We start from the raw sequence: 22,071 nt of genomic DNA, 5'->3' as shown, positions 1-22,071 counted from the left end.
AGGAATATTATGGCCAGGTTCCGGAATTCCCAGATCAAGAAGAAAATATTACAAGCAGCCAGGAAGAAACAATTTCAATATTGTGGAAACACAATCAGGATAACACAGGATCTGGCAGCTTCTACACTGAGGGATTGAAGGGCTTGGAATATGATATTCCAAAGGTCAAAGGAGCTGGGATTAAAACCAAGAATTACCTACCCAGCAAAAGTGAGTATCATGTTTTAGGGGAAAATATGGTCATTCAGTTGGATAGAGGACTTTGAAGCATTCTTATACATACATACCTACATACATAGATACATATATATATAAGCATTTGGGGTTAAGTAACTTGCTCAAGGTTACACAGCCAGTTATTATTATTTTTGTGTGGGTGCCGAGCATCAGAGGCTGGAACAAATCCCAGGTGTCCCAACCCTGGGGCCGGTGCTCTTACTCACTGCACGACCTGGCTGCTCCACTTTCAAGCATTCTTGATGAAAAAACCAGACTTGAATAGAAAATTTGACATTCAGATAGAAGAAGCAAGAGAAGCATGAGAAGGTAAACAGGGAAAAGAAATCATAAAGAACTTAACAAAGTTGAATTATTTACATTCCTACATGGAAAAACAATAATTATAACTGATAAAACTTTTCTCAGTATGAGAATAGTTGAAGGGAATAGAAATGTGTGTGTGTGTATATATATATATGTATATATATATAAAATATATGTATGTACATATACATACATATATATGACTAGGAGGCTATATGGGTGTATGAATGCATATGTGAGTGTGTGTATATATGTGTACAGTTAATCAAAGATAGAGGGCACAGGCCCAATTTAATAGGAAGGGATGATACTTAAAAGGTGAAATTAAGAGGTGAGAGAGGAATATAATGAGAGGAGAAGGGGAGAGACAGAATGGGGTAAACTATCTCATACAGAAGAGGCAAGGGAAAATGGTTACAATGGAGGGGAAGAACAGGAAGGCAAAAGGGAATGGGTTCTCATTGAATTTAGCTTAGGGAGGGAATGACATACACACTAAATAGGGTATCTCACCCTACAGGAGAGTAGGAGGAAGGGGATGAGAGGGAGAATGATGGAAGGGAGGGCAGGCTGGGGTGGGGGGAGGGAAGTTGGAAGCACCCACTTTTGAAAAGGGACAGGATCAAAGTAGAGAATAGAACAAGTGGGAGGTGGGATAGGAGAGAGGGAAATATAGTCAGTCTTTTATAATATATCCATCATGGAAATGTTTTGCATAGCTACACATGTACAATCTATACTGAATTCCTTATCTTCCCAGTAAGGGTGGGTGACAAGGTAGGAAGGGAATGAATCTGGAATTCAAAGTTTTAAAATCAAATGTTTAATATATATACTATTATTAATATTAAATTACATGTAACTGGGAAATAAGATATACAGGCACTGGGGCATAGAGATCCGCCCTGCCCTACTGGAAAGTTGGAGGGAGTATGGGAGAAGATATGGGAGAGAGCAGATTGGAAGAGGGGATATCCAGTGGGATCACTATTTTGGGGTTGTGGGTAGGGGAAAAATGGGAAGAAAATTTGTAACTCAAAATCTTGCGGAAATGAATAATATAAACTAGAAGTTAATAAAGCATTTGATTAAAAAATAACTTTAAAAAAAGAATCTAGATCCCTCCCTTTTTCCAGGACAAGCTTGGGTCTACTCTCCTCTGGGGGAGGGTGCTTTGGTTACCACTGAAGTCCAACGTGATCTGTGATATTTCTAAACTTCATGTTGCCTCTACCACTAATTTGACAATCAATGGATGCACTTTGTACTATTTATTCTTCTTTTGCACAATTAGCCAGGGGAGCAATTTTGATCCAAAGTTAAAGAGGGGGGGGTGAACCTCTAGCCCGGATAGAAGAGGCCACTGGTTGTTCAGAAGGAAGATGAGATGGGACTGGAACAAAGGTGAGCTTGAAAGAAATGATAATGAATGTGAAAGAAAGGAGAGTGATCATAAGGTCTTTGGAAGGACCTTGCTGACCAGCAAAAGAGTTAAAGAAGGAAAAACTAGAAGGAATTGATTAATGCTTGCAGCCTGTGCCAGCTTATTTTAGTTACATGAGATTTTTCTATAATTTATGTAATTATAGATATTTTATATTTGATCATCTAGATTCCCTTGCCCTGGGGTAAAAAAAAAATAAATCATTCACTTCAATGATCAGGTTGGGCATGACATTACAGTGGTCAGGATCGGAGAGGGGCATCATTCTCTTTGCAAGAGAAATCTCACAACACACACACACACACACACACCTACACCTCTCTCTCTCTCTCTCTCTCTCTCTGTCTCTCTCTCTCTCTCTCTCTCTCTCTCTCTCTCTCTCTCTCTCTCTGTCTCTCTCTCTCTGTCTCTCTCTCTCTCTCTCTTTCTCTCTGGGTTTCCCCAGGCAGTGATAGTTATTTCCGGTTGAGGGGTTCTTGGTTTCTTTCATTACACACCTGTCATTAAAATTGTCAGGATCTGCCTGCCAGAAGTTGCTACTTGTCTCTACCCACACATCCTCTACCTCAGCCAGGTGTTCCCAGTTAGCTAAGCAAGCTGACCATGCAAGGGTTCTGCCTCCCCCGCATTAATTACAAGCCCTGAGCCAGAGACAAAACTTCTGTTACACTATCAAGGTCCTTCTTTGTAATCATGCCTCATGAGAGTTCTCCTGCTCACTTTTCTCTTGATCTTTCAGGTTCTGCTGTTCTCCACCCCACCCCCACCCCATTTCCTGCTTGTTTGCCTAAACTGTGAAGAAACCACTTTACTCATCCTTCAGTATTTCTGTCCTCCTACCTAGCTCATGTAACTCTATCTGGCTTCTAGCCTATTTCTTGCCCTGTGTCTCATTCTGACTCTGCTCTTCCAACATGGTTCTAACTCATAGCCCTACACTGACCGTTAGTCTCTAGAAGTAATGCCACTTTGGACTGCTTACCACATTCTAGATCTGTGGTTCAGCCTGGGACATCCATTCCTAGGTCCTTGTCCAGGCCTGACATTCTCCCTCACCAGTGTCCTATATTCAGAAAGATTTGCTTCAGTGTAGTAGTCCTAGCTCTCTGCCCTATATGAATGATCTAAGGCATTGACAAAAATATTTTGATCATTCAGCATTTCAGTAGATTTATTATTTCACTTATGTGGGTACTTTCTCTTCCAGGGCACATCATAACACATTTATATGTTCTCATCCCACTCGATTCTTGTTTAGATCATTACATAAATACTCAATAGAGAATAACCCTGATGTGCTTTCTCTGGCCCTTTAACATCTTCTGGATACCATTACCAGCACTGTTATGTTAATTTTTATGTCACAACTCTTCTACCTTCTTTTCTAGTCATAGCTATCCCTGATGATGTTGTCATGCAACTTCTCATGTGCAAATCTTTGTTGACAATATGCTGTATCATACATAAAGTAGGCCTCCCATGTATCTTTCCATGACATTCTGGATCACTTGCAATTTTGATTACAATATAAACCTGAGATTATGATGTTCCATGATCTACAGTCAGATAGTATCTATTTCACAACTGGATGGTGGATCACTCAGAACCCAAGAGTTTCAAAAATAATTATTTTACTAAAGCATAATCTAACAGGTTACTGGAGAAAAAAATTCTTTGCAGTTAAATTTCTCTGATAAAGGTCACATATCCAAAATATACAGGGTGAAAGAAGGATTTACAATAAAAGATCTTTGAAGAAAAGATTCAAAAATAATTGAAGACAATAATTAAGTTATAAAGAATTGGTAAATCAAAGAAAAAATCATAGAAACATTGAAAATGTCATCAAAAAATAAAAATGAGTCAATTTTCTTCCTGAAAAAAAGTATTCAATACATACAGGTATGAGTTTTCTGACTAGTCTATGGCTCCTTGTCCACTTTTGTTTCATAAGCAAAAGCCATATTTTCTAAGACAATTTTCTTCATTCACTTATGGCCATTTTCACATTGGAATCAGTGTCAACATAAATATTAATTACATTAATTTTGAAACAGTGAGCACTATATGTCACCAGGTCCTAGTCAAATCCTTTCCAGTTTGCTAGGATCTGCTAACAAAACTTCTGAAAACCAAGACTTCCTGTCACACAATGATGAAGTATGGAAGGGATTTTTGAAGAAATGTTTCAATGAAACTTGAGTATAACCATTCTTCCCTAAAAGGACTCTTATTCAGAACTCTATCTCCAATTCTAAAAGAACATAGAAAGCAGCCCTATGCTGAAAGCACATCTAGCAACCAACCAGGCTGTGTTTGGCACATATGAAAGTAGGGCCCCAAATTACAAACTTGCCCTTTTACAAATAGGCATTTATATGTAGGTGGCTATATGATAAAATTACAAACTTTTTAGCACTGCAAGAGACTTTTGTTTTTGGAGGGGGGAAGGCAAGGCAATTGGGGTTAAGTGACTTGCCCAAGGTCACACAGCTAGTAAGTGTCAAGTATCTGAGGCCGAATTTGAACGCAGGTCCTCCAGACTCCAGGACCGATGCTCTATTCACTGTGCCACCTAGCCACCCTGCAAGAGACTTTTAAGAGCCCTTTTAGCACTGCAATAAGGTATAACCCTATTGTTTTAGAGAGGATGAAAATTAGAACTTCAGGAGTCAAATTGTTTATACGAGCTCACACAACTACCTGAAACTAGATCCCATCTATCCTGATTCACAACTCTTTAAAACACCCCACACAAAATCTTTATCTTTTTTTTCCTCCAATGTGGGGCAGAAAAGGAAGGAAAGGGTAGCCTAAAGACTTTTTAAAAAGAGGGATGGCTAGGTGGTGCAGTGAATAGAGCAGTGGCCCTGGAGTCAGGAGGATTGAGTTCAAATTCAGCCTCAGACACTTGACACTTACTACCTGTGTGACCTTGGGCAAGTCACTTAACCCCAAATGCCTTGCCTTCCCCCCCACCAAAAAAAAGAGAATAAGATCATTGAAGTATCCTTTTTTTTAATGTATAGAAAATTACTGAAGGAAGACCACGAAGAATCATAAACTAATAGGAAAGTCTTGAAAATTACATGTTGAATTTATTATGTTTAAAAGAAAACTGTATATAATATATATTTATGGTTAAATGTACAATCTTTTCTTATACTATATATATAATGTGTTTAAGTTCAGAATTTTTAAAAATGGAATTGGATTGAAATGAGATATTTCTAGTCCATGTAACAGTTAACAAAAGAAGGACCAGAGTAGGGGAAGGATGTTCAAAGTACAGAAAAGACGTCACTAAGGATATAGTTGATTCAGCTGAGTAAACCATTTTAGCTGATCCTGGTCTGTAGTTCAAAGCCTGAAGCAAGACAGCTAGCTCCTTCTGTCCTGGATGCTTTTTGTTTTCAGGTGACCAGCCTTAGTCACCTGAGCCAATTAAATATCAAGGACAGTTTCAAAACCTTTTCAAGATTATCTAGTTTAACTTGCTTGGAATGGAGCTTTAAGATATCCCCACAATAGACAAGAAGAGAAAATGGTAATTGGGAAAAGGACATCATCAAGACTAAACCATATCCCTGATAATAAGAAAAACACAAATCAAAACAACTCTAGGGTTTCAGCTCATTCCCAGAAAATTGTCAAAGATGATAAAATGTGGGAATAGTAATGTTGAAAGTGCGGTAGGAATGTAGGTATTCTATGATGCTTAGATTGGAGATATGGATTGGTTCGACCATATTGTAAAGCAATTGGCACTTAGGATTTTTAAAATGTCCATACCTTTTGACCCAGAGATCTAACAGCCAGAAATATGCCCGAGTGAGGACAAAGACCCCCCAAAAAAGTTCTGATACAGAGTAAAATTTCAATAGCAGCACTTTTTGTGGTAGCAAAGAACTGCAGTCAACATAAATGCTTTTTGATTAGGGAAGGCTAAACATATGGTGGTTCATGAATGCAATGACATATTACTGTACCATAATAAATGAAGACTATGAAGAATTCAGAGAAACCTGGGAAGACTTCCATAAAGTGATGTGACAATCACTCTGACATAAATGGTGAAGTGAAACTGAACATTTTCAATATAATCCTAACCCTAGAGAAGAGTTGAGGAAATGTATCTCATTCCCTTCATTGAAGAGAAAGGGGACTATGGGTATGGAATATACTAATATAATATATCCAGTATACTGTTAGACAAGGTCAGTGTGTAGGCTGATTTTGTTGAATAGTTATTTTTTCTCTCATTTTAAATCATTATTACAAGGGATGATTCAGTGGGTAGGGGAAGAAAAGGAATCTATTCAGTAAAAAATGTGATGGCATCAAGATATTATTTTCAATTTATGTAATTAAAAAATATATGTCCATTACCACCCAGTGGGGGAGGTAGTGCCAGCTTTGATAAACCCAAATTCAAAAGTTCTTAAAGTCCTAAGTTTGAAGGTTAAGACACTCAACCCTCTAAAGAGAGATTTCCTGATGCAATGTACTCCTTGGAAAAAGAAGAGGAGAGTACACATTGTTCCTGCCAGGGTCCTAATTGGACAAAGAAACCAAGTTAGTTACTAGGATAATATAGTTCAAAGTCTTTACTGTTCATTTAAAATAGCAGTCCCCTAAGTATGTTCATCTTCCAATGGGAATATACACCAAACAGTGGCACTATGTCTGGAAAAAATACTATGTCTTATGTACAGGAGGGATTTCACAAGACTAATAGGGTATTATCCCAATAATAACCACAAATTCACTTTCCTTTACAGAGAGTTAGGGGAAGAGTCAAGTCAACAAGCCAAGAAGCATGTATTAAGTGCTTCCTATTGCCAGGCACTGTTTAACCACTGGGGATACAAAAAAGGGGCCAAAACAGTCCTGCCTTCAAGGAGCTCACAATCCATTGGAGAGTGGGGAAAACATGCAAAAAACTGCGTACAATGTACTTTATACCATATACAAACAAAATATATAAAAGCAATTTGGGAGAGCACAGGTTAAGTTCTTTCTATGTTTTTTTTTTTTATATTGACTATAGTGTATCTAAGAGGTTATGAGATCCTGAAATGATGTGATCATGTGAGTGAAAATAATGCACTGCATATAGAAAATTTATGGAGACAGACCCAACCAGACTGGCAACTATTTGGATATCAGGGATAAGTGAATGTGAACAGTGAAGGGTGAGTCCCGTGTTGCAAGTGTAGGCAATGAAAGGTACGTATTACCTTAGAGGAGTTAGGAAAAGGGGTAGATTTCAGTGGGGAAGTGATAGCTTCATTTTAAATATGTTGAGTTTCAAATGCCTATGAGGCATCCAGGTTGAGATGTCCTGCAGATAGCTAATTATGCAGGACCAGCAGGGGATGTGTGTGTGTTTGTGTGTGTGTGTGTGTGTGGGTGTGTGAGAGAGAGTTTTATTTTAAATGAAATTCATAAAATATTTATAATGACATTTTTGTGATACCAAAGGACTAGAAATAAAGAGATACCCATTAATTACAGAATGGTTAAAGAATGTTAATACACAGATATAATGGGATATTACTTGTGCATAAGAAACAATGAATGTGATAAATATATAGAAACCTGGAAAGACTTTTATGAAAGTGAAGTTAGTAGAGCCAGGAAAACAATGTATACAATGACTATGATGTTGTAAATTGAAAAAATAATCACCTAAAATAAATTTTTAAAAAATGTTGTAGTAATAAATAGAAATGTCTCTAAAGAATAACTATGAAAACCCCCATCTTTCTTGCTCATTTGAAGAAGTGGGGGACAGGGATGGGGGAAGAGGGATGGATCATACATGTGGAACACTGCATAAAACAAAGTCTTTCAATCAGTTTGATTGAATATTTTTCTTCTTCCTTTTCCCATTTTCTTTTTTTTAAAAGTTCTTTGTTACACTCTATGGCTCTTGGGAAAGGGTGAAAGAAAGGAATGCAGGGGAAAATCCAAGTAATATAAAAACAGAAGATGTCAATAAAAATATTAAAAAATAAACCACAATATACTTTTTCTTCATGGACTTCTGTACTGATGAAAACTTCTTTAAAATACTAAGCAGATTCCTCCAAAAGTAAGGAAACATCAAAAAGTGGAAGGAAATTTAGGGACAACAGTTATTAACAAAGGACTTGAATAAATAATCATAATAATTTCATTAACTTTTTTTTTTGCTAATTTACAAATAAAAGAGTATAAATATTAAAGCCTAATTCTCCCCTCTGGTATTTAACTGACTTAATGAGAGTTACAAATGTATGAGCAGAATTCAGGCCTAAGAAAAGGGATAATGACTAAGGGATAAATCACAAAGGAGTCATTACCTTATTCTCTTGGGTTTAAACTGTAACAATAATTGTTAACTATAGTTTTTATAATATAGTACATGCTAATAATGATTAGACTTTGTTTAGCACAGTACATTTCATTGACTGATTGGAAGACACAATTAGTTACTCCTATGAATTCATCAACCTCAGAAAATCCTTGCTCCCCACAAAATTTTCTTAGCTTGATTTGGAAAAATGAGTCAAAAGTAGAGGGATAGAATATCAAGACTGGTTTTTAAAAGTACCCAAAAAAGGAAAACTGCTCTGCCAAATTTCCAAATATACTGAGAAGCAATAGTTACAAAAACCATCTTAAGAAGGAAAAGAATAGAGAATTGGATCAATAGAAGGGAACAGAGAAACCACAGATAGAAATCCAATGACTCTATGGGGCAGTGATTCTATTAACAATGATACAGAACGATGAGAAATATTGTGGTTGATTTATTACTTCTCAATTTTAACTTTTCTGCTCTTTGTGATGTTATTCCCCTAGCTTCCACAAGAAATTGTAAGAAGCATAAATAGCTACAGATTCCTTTCCCAGATGTTTATGTTTTGATTTAATGTATTTACACTGGTGGTTGAATGCTTTATACATGAGCATCTATGTCAATGTTCTCTGTTTTATATGCAAACTGACTGTCCCACCACAACTGACCCTGAGTTAATCATTCTCACTTGGAACATGATCCAGCTCAACACTGAAAATTTAGATGCTAGGTACAATTTTTTTTTGTAGTTTTATAGATAGAGAAACTAAGCCAGGAACAAATTAGTAGCTGCAAACTCCAGTGAGTCTGGAATGAAACCACAGGAAGAGAACTCAGGTTCATAGAAATGTGATTAACTTTTTATATGTTATTTCAAAATCATACTGCTTTTACAGCCATAGGATTCTGAGCTATTGAATAAAGGAGATGCTGATTTAGTAGTATACTAGGAAAGAAGCAGCTAAAAATTTTTATAAAAATGAAAGCTGACTCTCAATCAGAGCTGGGACAAGACAATAGTGTTTCCTAGCCAATGTTTGAAAATTGTGTCTCTGTGTATTCTTTCCATTAGTGAGAGACTTTGAGCCTTCCCTAAAATACCCACATCTTGATTGCCACAGAATGAATACCTATAGACCAAGAAGGTTGAAAAGGATCAGGTATTAAAAATATATCTTTTGTTTTTAACTATATAAAAATTGTCCTTCATTGCACTCTCCTACATGCCTGACCCTTAGTGGCTGTCTACCTTGGCTACTTGTAGTCCTGGCTCTGGTCTCAATCCAGTTTGACAGACACACAATTCCACCTCTTTCAAAAATAGCTCATAAAAACAGTGTAGTAGACAATGCCTTAGACTGGGTATGAGAACTCTAGGTCACAGTAACAGTATTGCCACTAATTTGCTATATGATGTTGGACAAATCACTTGATCTCCCTAGGCCTGCATTTCCACTCATTTTATTATTTCTTTGCCAGCATTTGCTTTCTTTTGTTCTCACTCCCTCCACTGAACAACCACCACCACAATAAACTCTCATAACAACTACACATAGTCAAGCTAAGCAAATGCTCTCATCGAACATGTTCAAAAATGTATGTCTCATTTTGCATTTTGAATCTATCACCTCTCTGTTAGGAGGTGGGTAGCATACTTCATCTTTAGTTCTTTAGAAGTATGTTTTGTTATTACATTGATTGAATTCTAAAGCCTTTCAAAGTTTGTGTGTGTGTTACTATGTCATTTTTTCCTCCTAGATCTGCTTGTTTTATTCACTTTTATTTCATATATTTTCCCAGTTTTGCCTGACACTGTCCATTTTTTCATGTCTTATAGTATTCCACTATATTTATATACCATAATTTGTTTAGCCATTCTCCAATAGGTGGGCAATCCCTTAGAATGTAATACTCTGCTATAACAAAAAGAGCAGCTATGAAAGTTTTTATCTTATGGGTCATTTTCCTCTCTCTTAGATGTTGTTTGATTATATGTCTAGTAGTAATATTATAGGAATCAGTTTATTGAATTTTATAAAGATCATGGTTCTAAATTACTTTCAGAATGGTTGAACCAATTTTCAGCTCTATCAACAGTGTATTTATGTGCATTGTAGCCCCTCCAACATTTATCATTTTTCTTTTGTCATCTTTGCCAACCTTACGGGTGTTGGGTGAAACCTCAGAATTGCTTTAATTTGTATATCTCTATTAGGAATTTTAAGTATTTTTCCTATAGTTCTTAATAGTTTGGGTTTCTTCCTCTGAAAACTTCCTGTTCATATTCTTTGACCAATTGTTCAAAATTGGTAAATGACTCTTGTTCTTAAAGGTTTGAATCAATCCTTTATATATTTTGGAAATGAGATCATTGTCAGAGAAACTTATTTCAAGAATTTTTTCCCCCAGTTAACTGTTTCCCTTCCAATTTTAGTTGAATTGCATTTTTGTGGGGGGGGGGGGAATTAATTTTTTAAAATATTTATTTATTTATTGTTAGTTTTCAACAATCACTTCCATAAGATTTTGAGTTCCAAATTTTCTCCCCATCTCTCCTATTCCCCTTCCTCCAAGACAGCATGCAATTTGATATAGGTTCTACATGTACATTCATATTGAACCTATTTTCACATTCATAATATTGTATAGAAGAATGAGAACCAATGTGAGAAACCATGAGAAAGAAGAAACAAACAAAAAAAAGAAAAAAAAATAGAGGGAAAGCAAATAATATGCTTCAATCTGCATTCAGACTCCATAGTTCTTTTTCGGAATGTGTACAGCATTTTCCGTCATGAGTCCTTGGGAATTGTCTTGGATCCTTGCATTGCTAAGAAGAGATAAGTTCTAACTATAAGACTAACTACCAAAGTTAGTCATCATGCATTGTGGTTGTTACTGTGTACAGTGTTCTTCTCCTGGTTCTGCCCACTTCACTCAGCCAGTTCATTCAAGTCTTTCCAGGTTTCTCTGAAGTCCACCTACTCATCATTTCTTATAGCACAATAGTATTCCATTACATTTGTATACCACAACTTGTTCAGCCATTCTACAACTGATGGGCATCCCCTCAATTTCCAAGTTTTTGCCACCACAAAAAGAGAGGCTATAAATATTTTTGTAAATGGGAAAAGGACCCACATATACAAAAATATTTATAGCAGTTCTTTTTGTGGTGGCAAAAAAATAAATTTTATGCAATCAAAATTATTCGTTTTATCTGCTATGATCCTCTCCATCCTTCGTTTGGTCATGAATTCTTCCCCTGGCCATAGATTTGAAAAGTAGTTTCTTTCCTGCTCTTCTAATCTGCTTATTATGTCACCTTTTATGTCTAAGTCATATAACAAACTGGAGCCCATGTATGGTATGAACTGTACGTCTATATCTTTTTTTCTAACAGATTGCTTTCTAGTTTTCCCTGCTGTTTTTGTTGGGAGGGGAAGGAAGGAGTGGGGGATAGAATTTGGAACTCAAAACTAAAAATAAAGGTTAAAATTGTTACAATTAGGGAAAAATAAAATATTTTTTAAAAAGAACAGTAAATCTTTACTCCAGTATGTTAGGTCTTTGGGTTTATCAAAAACTATGTTTCTGCTTTTATTTGCTTCTATATATTTTGGACTTAATCTGTTCCACTGATTAATATCTCTATTTTTTTAAACTATTATCAAATAATTTTGATAATTACACCTTTGTAGCATAGGTCAAGATTGGTGGCACAGTTGCCAGAATGTTAGACTTAAAGCCAAGGAAATCCAACTTCAAATCCTGCCTCAGACACTTAATACCTGTTGTGGGAAATAAAATACAATCATATAACTGTATTTCTTTTATGTAAACAGAAACTGACTCCAGAACTCTAAGCAAGTCAACTAACTGCTGTCAGCATCACTTTCCTGATCTATAAAAACGGGGACAATAGCACCTGCTTCACAAAGCTGTTATCAGGATTGAATGAGTTAGCATACATGAAGTGCTTTGCAAACCCAAAGTGTTATATAAATGCTGGCTGTAATTCTTTTGTCACTTCTCAAAATGCAGAGGAGAAGAAGTGAAGGGGAAATTAATGACAATTAAAGACTATAAGGACAAGTGAACTAGAAATGATGATAACCTTGAATCAAAATGATTATTTAACCCTATATGTAATAACTAAGGAGGAAAAGACTGGGCATAGTTAGACAAGTAGCTTAAACTTTAGAAAAGGCAATTTCAAAAAATTCAGAAAAATCAGAAAACATAATCCAATGGCATGTAAAGTGCTTTCCAAACTTTAAAGCACAATCTAAACATTAGTTATTATGATTAATCCTAGACACTCTTCTTTCACATTTTTTTTATCATAAGATATTCTTTTTTGCTGTTGTTTTTGTTTTTTTTGGCGGGGGAAGGCAAGGCAATTGGGGTTAAGTGACTTGCCTAAGGTCACACAGCTAGTAAGCATCAAGTGTCTGAGGTCGGATTTGAACTCATGTCCTCCTGACTACAGGGCTGGTGTTCTATTCACTACACCACCTAGCTGCCCCTGACTATATGATATTCTTTTTTTCCTTTGTTTTTTTATTTATGTTTTTGAGAAAAAGGAGGAATATATACACGGTGGGGTTTGAATTCATCACAATGATTGAATAATGTTCTGATTCCAAAGTTCCTGAACATACTCCTTGGCATAGACATATCTTGTCTTTGGTTTCTCAGGAGGAGGAGGGGGTCCTTCCACCAGTTTCACAAAAGTAATGGCAATAAACCTTCTCCATAATGCCATGGAAACCTCGGCCATGGTATCAGATGAATTTCAAGCATTGGCCTTGTCCAGAGGTAGATTCAGCTATGTACAAATTGGATCTGTACTATACATTGTGGTCTCTCACTGTCATGTCTTGTGCTTCTAAGAGAACCTCTTTGATTATTTTTGCTCCTTTCTTATCATGGAATTCCTTTTGGGCCACGGCCTGGTCAATGGACATTCCTCTTATCAATGTTGCTAAGTACCACATCTTGTCTTTGCTGTATTTAATTTGTCTTGGACAGTGATATATTTCTGCAGGTCTCCAAGGCTCTCCTGGCAGCAGAGGATAAACTATTTTATTCTTCTTCTCCCATTCCTTGAAATGTCAAGGGAAGCACTTGTGTGGATAGGTGACAAAGGCAAAACATTGTGTGACGAGAGTAACCCCAAACAACATGCCCAGCGCCTCCTCAGACTTCTCAGCCAAGACTCAACTAAGTCTCTTAGCATAGCAGCCACCATCCTCCCACTTCACCTCTATGATATTCTTGATATTTTGTCTCTGTTGGCCTCCATTTTCACATGTGTAAATGAGGAAGTTGAACTTTTTCTATGCGTATACTTCTATGATTGATGAAAACAATGAACAAATGCATTAATAGGTAGTGAAATGAAAATTTGGCATTATGCGTAAGAAAAAGGGGATGTCATTTTGAGGGGCTGGTGAGTAAAGAAGTTATAACGGTTGTATGTATGACCAGGCAGGGTGAGATTGGGGGTAACATTATGGTTTTATAGGTTTTCCCAATAATTTCTCACTTATTCATGAGAATCAAGGAGGGTGGAAGGGTGGGGATTAAAGCCAACATGTTTTAGCATTTTCCTTCACTAAAGTCTTTCTCTGTTATGGAACTGAGCTTTATATTATGTTCTCAGTGGCTATGCCAGGGTGACATAAACTCTAGATGATGCGACCAAGACCAGAAAGACTTGGAGTATGGCCAGCTACTCTCACTGGCCCCTCCACAGAAGTAGTAAGGAAACAAACTTCATTGTACTTCAAAATGTTTTTTATCCATTGAGAATTATTGCAAAAAAAAAAAAATCAAGCCCTTCCAATTAGTATTGGAATCTGGTTCCCCTTCCTCTTAAACACTATGAATAATTAAAGGATATTTATATGAGAAAATAAGAATTGTAAATCAATCCTTAAATAGACTGGTGTGGAGATTCTCCTGAGGCATGCCTAGCTTAGTTTCATCTGGTCCTCTGTATGATACCTCTTCAGAATATTACTGGGTTATTACATTTGTCACTTTGATGAGTGCTGTTTTATTTCTCATTCTAGGTACAGTATCTAAAGGTTACAACACAATTGACAAGCTGATAACAGTGAATAATAATAGGAGATAACACCAGAAAAACTCACAGTCAAGTGAACACCAAGGTAAGAAAAGAGACTTATAGAATCTCTCAAATCTTACTTTTTTCCATCTCTCTTTTACCTGTGCCTTCCTCTTTATTTTTTCCTGTATCTTCCTTTCTTTCTTTCACTCCCTATCTTTGTCTCTTTTCTTTTGCTCTTCTCCTCCTGCACATCATATGAAACTTCAGTATTGTATGATTTGGACTGTGGTATTTGTTGTACTTTATCGATCTATCCTTTTAACATTAGAAGAAGTGAGCTGTATTTTTAAATTTTTTCCTTATGAGAAAAAAAAAGTTAAAATGAAGCTACTTTTTTGCTGATTAGTATTTTCTTCCACAAGGGAAAAAAAAACCCTTAAAAAAACCACTTTTAAACCATCCTATAGAATATTTCTGGCAAGATGACTGAATGAAAGTATATAAGCCAATAGCCCTCTTGTCACATGAACCAGATATAAGTGCCTCAAGAAAGTAAAAGAACAGTCACTTCAAAAGAGGGGAAAAGAAAAGGAATCCCCATAGAAAAGACAGCAGAGAGACCAAGGAAATGAGCAAACCTACCATTTGCTGTATATGAAAAACAGGATTAAAACAGAAACATTCTCCCAGAGTTCAAATTAAAGCATGGTTTAACTGAATCCAAATAAGTATTAGAATGGCAAGACAAAGTAACAGTAAAAATAGATAAATCAACATAGATAAGAGATTTGCATAAGATTAAAGGCATTAAAGATAATAAAACAGGGGCCACTAGGTGGCTCAGTGAATAGGGCACTGGCCCTGGAGTCAGGAGGACCTGAGTTCAAATCCAACCTCAGACACTTGACACACTAGCTGCGTGACTTTGGGCAAGTCACTTAACCCCAATTGCTCTTCAAAAAAAGAAAAAAAAAGATAAAACAACATCAGTAATATATGTATATATAAACTGAACAATATAACTAAATATTTAAAAGAAAAGCTACCTGATCTATAAAAAGACCTAGATACTAAGATAATTTAATTATAGAAAACTGGTCAGTGTACTCTTTATTTTACTAAGTTGTTGAACTGGGGGATGTGCACAGCCAGGCTCCACCCCCTGCTGGGTTGTTCAGCAGGATGGTCAGCCCTGCTTGTCCTCACCCCACATCACCCGCATCCTGTGCTGACCTCCACTTTCTTTTTTTTTTAAAAGCAATTGGGGTTAAGTAACTTGCTCAAGGTTACACGGCCAGTTATTTTGTGTGGGTGCCAAGTATCTGAGGACGGAACAGATCCCAGGTCTCCCAACGCCGGGGCCAGTGCTCTTACTCACTGTACCACCTGGCTGCCCCTGACCTCCACTTTCTTGCATCAGTTGTCCATCTAAGATCTTTGAGATTCAGTCCTGGAATCTGAGGACAAAGTGATAAAGAGGCCCCTAGATACCTAGAATATCCTGATCTGAGATCTGCAGAACCACACTGGTTACTTGCTTTACAATGCTGCCAAGAGGCCAAAGACAGTGCAGTGGGTAGAGTACTAAACCTGGAGTCAGGAAGACCTGAGTTCAAATTCAACCTCAGATACTTAACAGGTATATGACCCTGGGCAAGTCATTCAACTTCTGTCTTGGTTTCATCAATTGTGAAGTGGAGGTAATAATAGCACCCACCTCCCAGAGCTGTTGTGAAGATAAATGAGATAATATTTATAAAGTGTTTATCACAGTATCTGTGCCCATGGTAGGCACTTAATAAATGACTCACTAGCATGTGCATGTGTGCACACACGTGCATGAATGCATGCACACACACATATATACACACAATTCAGGGCTTTGTAATCACCCTGGGATTTTCTCAGAAGAACCCTCATTCTAGCTGCCTCCAGACACTGTACTGACTCTGACTTTGATGATGGCCACTTTTTCTACTGCCTGTGGGCTTCTGGCTGGCTTTATGCATAGTGCTGGGGTAAAAGAAATCATTTACTGTCATTTTTAATGGATTTCTTGACTATTATTCAGTCTGGTATGAATGTCAAGATTTTGCTAGAAAATTTATGTGAGAGCTATGTGGTCTGACTCTTTTTAGGCAGTTATCTTATGTGGAGTCCCATTAAGTGACTTCTTGAGAGACAAGATATTATCTTAAACAGCCTTTGAGTTTGGTTCATAGATTAAACATGCTAAACAATTAAATTCTTTTTATGATAGAACCTACATATAAACCTGCAGTGATGGCACATTCATTTTTGTGACACCTTATGTAATCCAATCCAATCTAATAGACATTTATTAAGCATATCTTCTGTAGACACTGTGCTAGGCCCCAGGGGCAAAAAAAAAAAGAAATTGTGCATAGTTATAGTTACCGCTGCTACACAAAAACCCCAAAAGAAATCAAGAAAGAGGGAAACGATTCTTATACACAAAAACTTTTATAGTAGCACTTTTTATAGTAACAAAGAACTAGAAACAAAATTCATGACCCTCCAATGGAGACTAACTCAAACAAATCACAGGATAGGAATGTAATTGACTATTAATGATGTACTCATCACTCCATCTTGCATTATATTTATCTGTGTGGATGTTGTAAACCCCACCTAATTCTTCTCACTAGATTTAAGCTTCTGGAGCACAGGGACATTTTTTATCATTGCATCTACAGAGAGAAGAATGTTCATAAAATAATTACAGTTATTGGCCTTGGAGTCATGAATATCTGGGTTCAAATCCTACCTCTGACATATACTGACTATGAGACTCTGGGTAAGTCACTTAGCCCCAGGCAACTCTAAGACTATAAGTGATGGTAGATAGTTGGCGATCTATATAATTTCTTTTTTTTTTAAAGCAATCGGGGTCAAGTAACTTGCTCAAGGTTACATGGCCAGGTGTTTCTGGGTGGGTGCTAAGTGTCTGAGCCCGGATTCAATCCCCAGATCATCCTGACACTGGAGCCAGTGCTCTTACTCTCTGTGCTACCTGGCTGCCCCATCTATATAATTTCTACACAGAGTTCCCTACATGGATGAAATCACAGGCATGGACAAAAAAATTTACAAAGTTAATTTCAAGATGTTGAAGCTCTAGATTCTAGTGAAGGGCTTCATATTATAATAGGTTCCAAAATTAAAAGTTTTTGGAATTGACCTGAAACTTTGTGATTCTTTTCTGCACTCTGCATATGGTCTTTATATCTGTCTTTAAGTATTTAGCCTCAAATTATTATAGATAAAATAGGTGGTCTCTAGTGGTATGCTGCATGATTCTATCTTTAGTCCTATCTTGTTCAAAATGTTTTAACAATGATCAGCATTTCCTTTCTCACTTCTATTTCCTAAAGGAACAATATTCTCATTTATTCTTTTTGTGTTCTTTTGCTGAGGTCAAATCTTTGTTACTTGCCCCACATAAAGGACTTATTATGGATAATTAATACTGGTGGATGAGTCATTCAAATAGATGTACCATGGCACTCCTCTATCAAGCAAGGAAATGCTTCTGAAGGGAGTGGAGAGGAATGACTTTAATCCAGTTAGGCAATAGGAAATGGCCCTTGAAGAATGTGAATACTCCATACCAAGAACATTGAATTGATTATTTTTCTATTTTCCTTTGCATATTTTGCAAGTTGGACAGCTTTAGATTTCTGTAGTTGCTTTTACATGTCTTTTATTGGTTCTTTATAGACTTTCTTGGTAATGTCCCCTAGTAATGTACAGGCTAAAACGATTAAAGTGTGCCATCAATGAAGAAATACCACACACACATAACTCTCATAGATCTTCCTAAAGACTTTAATACAAAATGTCTAAGCAAAATCTTGCTTGTTTTCTTGCTTTTGTTAATAGACAGGTCTTATTAAAGCATGATTTAGACAATTCCTGAAAAAAACTTCTGCATTTCAGTTTAGAGCACATTTATTTACACATTGTTAAATTAATGCAGCCTGGAGTCTCCAAGTTCAAGGCACATTTTGGGCCAACCTTTTCTCAAAACCGAAAATCAAGATCATTCTACCAGTGTAGAATAAATTCTTTCTAGAATAAATAGAGGACACATTTATTTAAAGCAAATGATACTTAATTCAAAAGCACTGCAAAATAAATTGTGAGGAAAATCCTTCCCCACTCCTGCCCCCACTCAAGGGTGTACACTCTCTCATATGCTATCATACCATCAAAAAGGGAACATACATAGAGATCACTCTTGGAGAAGAAATACATGTGGGAAGGGCACATGGAGCCAGAACATTCACATGCCCATGACTGCATTCCCAATGGAGCATTCTGATACTGATACTGTTTCCTTTAAATTATTGTTGATATCATCTGCATCAAAGCCTGCTGTTGGGACTGTTAGGCTGCCTTGCTGAACTATTGTGTACACTGAATATCATGTGCTAACCTTTCATTGCTGAGGAGCTCTCCAGGAGCCTTCCTTAGGGACTCTTTGTTGCCATCTGTTCATTTTCATACATTATATCATCATGTTCCCTGTAGGAAGAAGGGCTTCATAGTTCTAATAGATCAAGGTCCTTGAGGCTATTTCAACTTTTTGTGATTCATACTTATGCCATAAAGTACCAGAGAAGACCAGGGCTATAAATCCTATCTTTTTGCTTCATGAGTCTACTTAGTTTCTGATCACAATCTTCTACTTGACTTACTCAGATGGATCTGTGATCTCATAAAGTTAGAAGTTCTCTCTAATAAAGCAGATCAGGGCCCAGGCATGAGAGCACATGCTGAATATCCTTTGTCCATATCGTCCCATAAGCTCACCACAGGGAGTAAACCTGACATGCTAGAGGTCTTCTGGACTTTCTCCTGATATCTGCTGAGTATGAAAGGAACACTGACTACCAACTGTTATCCCTAGCCTCCATGATGTGACCAATCCATCTTCTCTTTCTCTCATGCAATTCCCAGTGACACATTTTACTCTGCAATTTGGAGTGTTAGTTATATATTGCAGCCTTCTAAATGCTCTGCCCCCCATGTGTCTCTCCAATCCCTCTGTGATACTGATTTTTAATTTATAGGTTCAACTGTATTTAATGTCTTGCTGCCAGACAGTAACATTGGTAGAATATGCATATTTTAAAAGATGAAACTTTGCTTTCATGAAAAGCTTGGGGTCATTAAAGTAGTTTTGCAATTTCCCAGAAGGCAAAATGTCTGTTTTCTTTTTGTTCAACAACTGGGCTATCTGTCCCAGATATACATGCTGATGGACAAACTCTATAGGTCATTCATCCAAATGTATATTTTAATCTGAGTCATAGATATTCTTTATCCACTGGGTCTTTCCTATGTGGATTGTCAAGCCAAACTGCTTTGCATGATTACTTATATTTCTCAGGAGACTCAGAGGTGTTGGAGGCTTAATATAATTGGTGTGCTGTCATCTGCAAACAGGAATACCTAGGGGATCTCATTATCCATAGGGAATCCCTCTGTAGTTTGGACTCTGTGATCATACAGAACTCTGCTCCATACCATATTGGTTGTTCATTTCCCATTTTTGATTGTCAATTATTTTTAAATAGTTCAGGATTAAGGGGCCTCAATTGCACATCATATCTTTTTCTCAATATTATTCTTTCTTCCTTTAACTAATTTTGATCTTACCTCTTAGCAGTTAATAGGTTAACTATATTCAAGCACCTGACTCAGAGATAACTCCTTAGAGTGATAAAACATCTTTCCATTTCTATTCTACTGAATGTGGCTCATTCAAATCACCCAGTGATCAATACTGAGAGGCTGTAGATGAAAATGGCAACCTTTGTCCTTCCTTCTTCTCAGCAATGAAATTATTGTCCTACCTATGTTAAGTCAAGTTAGGTCAATTCCCAAATAATAGTATCTTTCCAGCTACAATTTGGCCAAAGTATTTGTTACTCTGTGATTTGGTACACCGGGACAAACCATAAACCTTCATTAAGCTCCTACTCTATGCTAGGTGGCTCAGTGGATAGAGTGCTGGACCTGGAATCAGGAGGATCTGAGTTCAAATCTGACCTCAGACACTTACTAGCTGTGTGACCCTAGGCAAGTCACAAATTCCTTTGCCTTAATCCACTGGAGAAGGAAATGTTAAACCACTCCAGTAAAAATTGCTGAGAACACCCCATGGAGAACATGGTTCACAGTGTCCCAAAGAGTCCAATATGACAGAATGACTGAACAGTAACTACACATACAAGACACTGTGCAAGGTGATGGTGATAAAAAGGAAAAAAAAACACTTCTTGCCTTCAAGGTGCCTCATTTTCCTTGGGAAATACCCCACAGACACTGAAAAGTAACTACAAGGAAATTTGAGGAGGAAGAAGGCACTAACATCTAACTATATCAGAAGGATTTCCAAGAAGCCCTTAGGGAAACTCAATAATGTCTGAGTCACCCTGTCAGAGTAATAACTCTAGTAATCATGCAAAGCCCCTTCCCCAGTGAAATGGTGTTTGAATATCAACCAGCCTCAAGTATCCAAGAGTTTTTACAGCCCATCACTAGCATGAGTCAGCACCAATTCCCAGAACCTGGCTCCTCCTTCCCTTGCCCAAAGACTGATCCCAATTATCCTAGATAAGAACCCTCCTAAAAACCCATCAAATTTCACTGGCTTTGGAACGGGTTCTATATTCTCTCTGGAGCCCCAGAGAGTTCACCAGTTCTATGCAGGAGCCCATAAGGGTACACAACTCCCCCAGAGAGCCCAGGAGACCTCGTCTCATAATTCTTCTGGACTGCCCTTTGTTTTATTAATATCTAAACTTAATAAAGCTAATTTGCTTTATTGTCTTGTGAGCTCTACTTTTCCTTGAATTGGACTGTTGAGATTTTGAACCTCCTCAGTGTGTATAAAGACAGTAGTTTAGTTATATTTACCTTGCCATAAATTCTACTTACCAGTGTTCATCCCAATGAAAATTTGCCAATATAGAGGATGGGGAGTGACCTTCCAAAGTGTAAAGAAAAACATAAAGGAGGTTAAAGAATAATGAATGCATTTCAAAACTGCTTGGTAAGACATTTGGTAAGCACAATTTGATGACAATGTAAACATGACTAAACTACTAAGTGCTTACCTTAAGCCTAAGTGCTAAAACACCCAGCACCACAGGGAGGGAGCAGTGAAACAAGTATTTTCAGTGTGTAGAAGGTTCTACCCAGAAAATGCTGTTTTATCCCCTAAGACAGCCTTCCTATAAGTCTCTGTAAGTGTGTGTGCGTGTGAGTATGTGTGTGTGAGTGCGTGTATGTGTGTCTGTATGCCTGTGTTTGTGACTGTGAATGGCCTGTATTGTGCATCTGCAGGATAAGTATAGGGTGTGGTACTTTGATTTGATTGGTATAGGGTGCACCCAAATAAGGGAACTCCCTCTACCAATTCAGGTCTGGTATCTGTCCTGCAATTTATAGTCTGAGAGGATTGCCTAGGTCACTGAGAGGCCACACAATTTACCCAGGTTCACACAACCAAGTTGTGTCAGGTAAGACTTGAACCCGGTCTCTCCTAATGCCAAGGCCAGCTCCATATAAACTGCACCAGAGTGACTTACAATCTTTTTTTTTTTTTTTTAAGCAATCAGGGTTAAG

At 37.2% G+C, this 22,071-nt stretch overlaps 1 long non-coding RNA gene and 1 pseudogene across 1 annotated transcript in view; both read right to left on the bottom strand.

The window, feature by feature from the left end:
* The window catches only part of LOC138153850 (uncharacterized), a 70,522-nt gene extending 48,836 nt beyond the window's left edge, over window positions 1-21,686 (bottom strand). Inside the window, exons 1-2 of the long non-coding RNA XR_011166481.1 lie at window positions 21,561-21,686; window positions 21,382-21,430 (exon numbers count right to left, since the gene is read on the bottom strand). This is a non-coding gene — a long non-coding RNA (uncharacterized lncRNA). The remainder of the gene's footprint in view (window positions 1-21,381; window positions 21,431-21,560) is intronic.
* On the bottom strand, window positions 12,903-13,972 carry LOC138153830 (large ribosomal subunit protein uL22m pseudogene; annotated as a pseudogene).
* Window positions 21,687-22,071: the final 385 nt, after the last annotated feature.

The sequence above is a fragment of the Petaurus breviceps genome, unplaced genomic scaffold (genome assembly GCF_028583685.1).
Source record: "Petaurus breviceps papuanus isolate PSGF00001 unplaced genomic scaffold, PetGlider_PUasm1.0 151, whole genome shotgun sequence".
In the NCBI taxonomy this organism is placed as follows: Eukaryota; Metazoa; Chordata; class Mammalia; order Diprotodontia; family Petauridae; genus Petaurus; species Petaurus breviceps.
The sequence above is the reverse complement of the archived record's forward strand: the minus strand, read 5'-3'. Positions and strand labels throughout refer to the sequence as shown.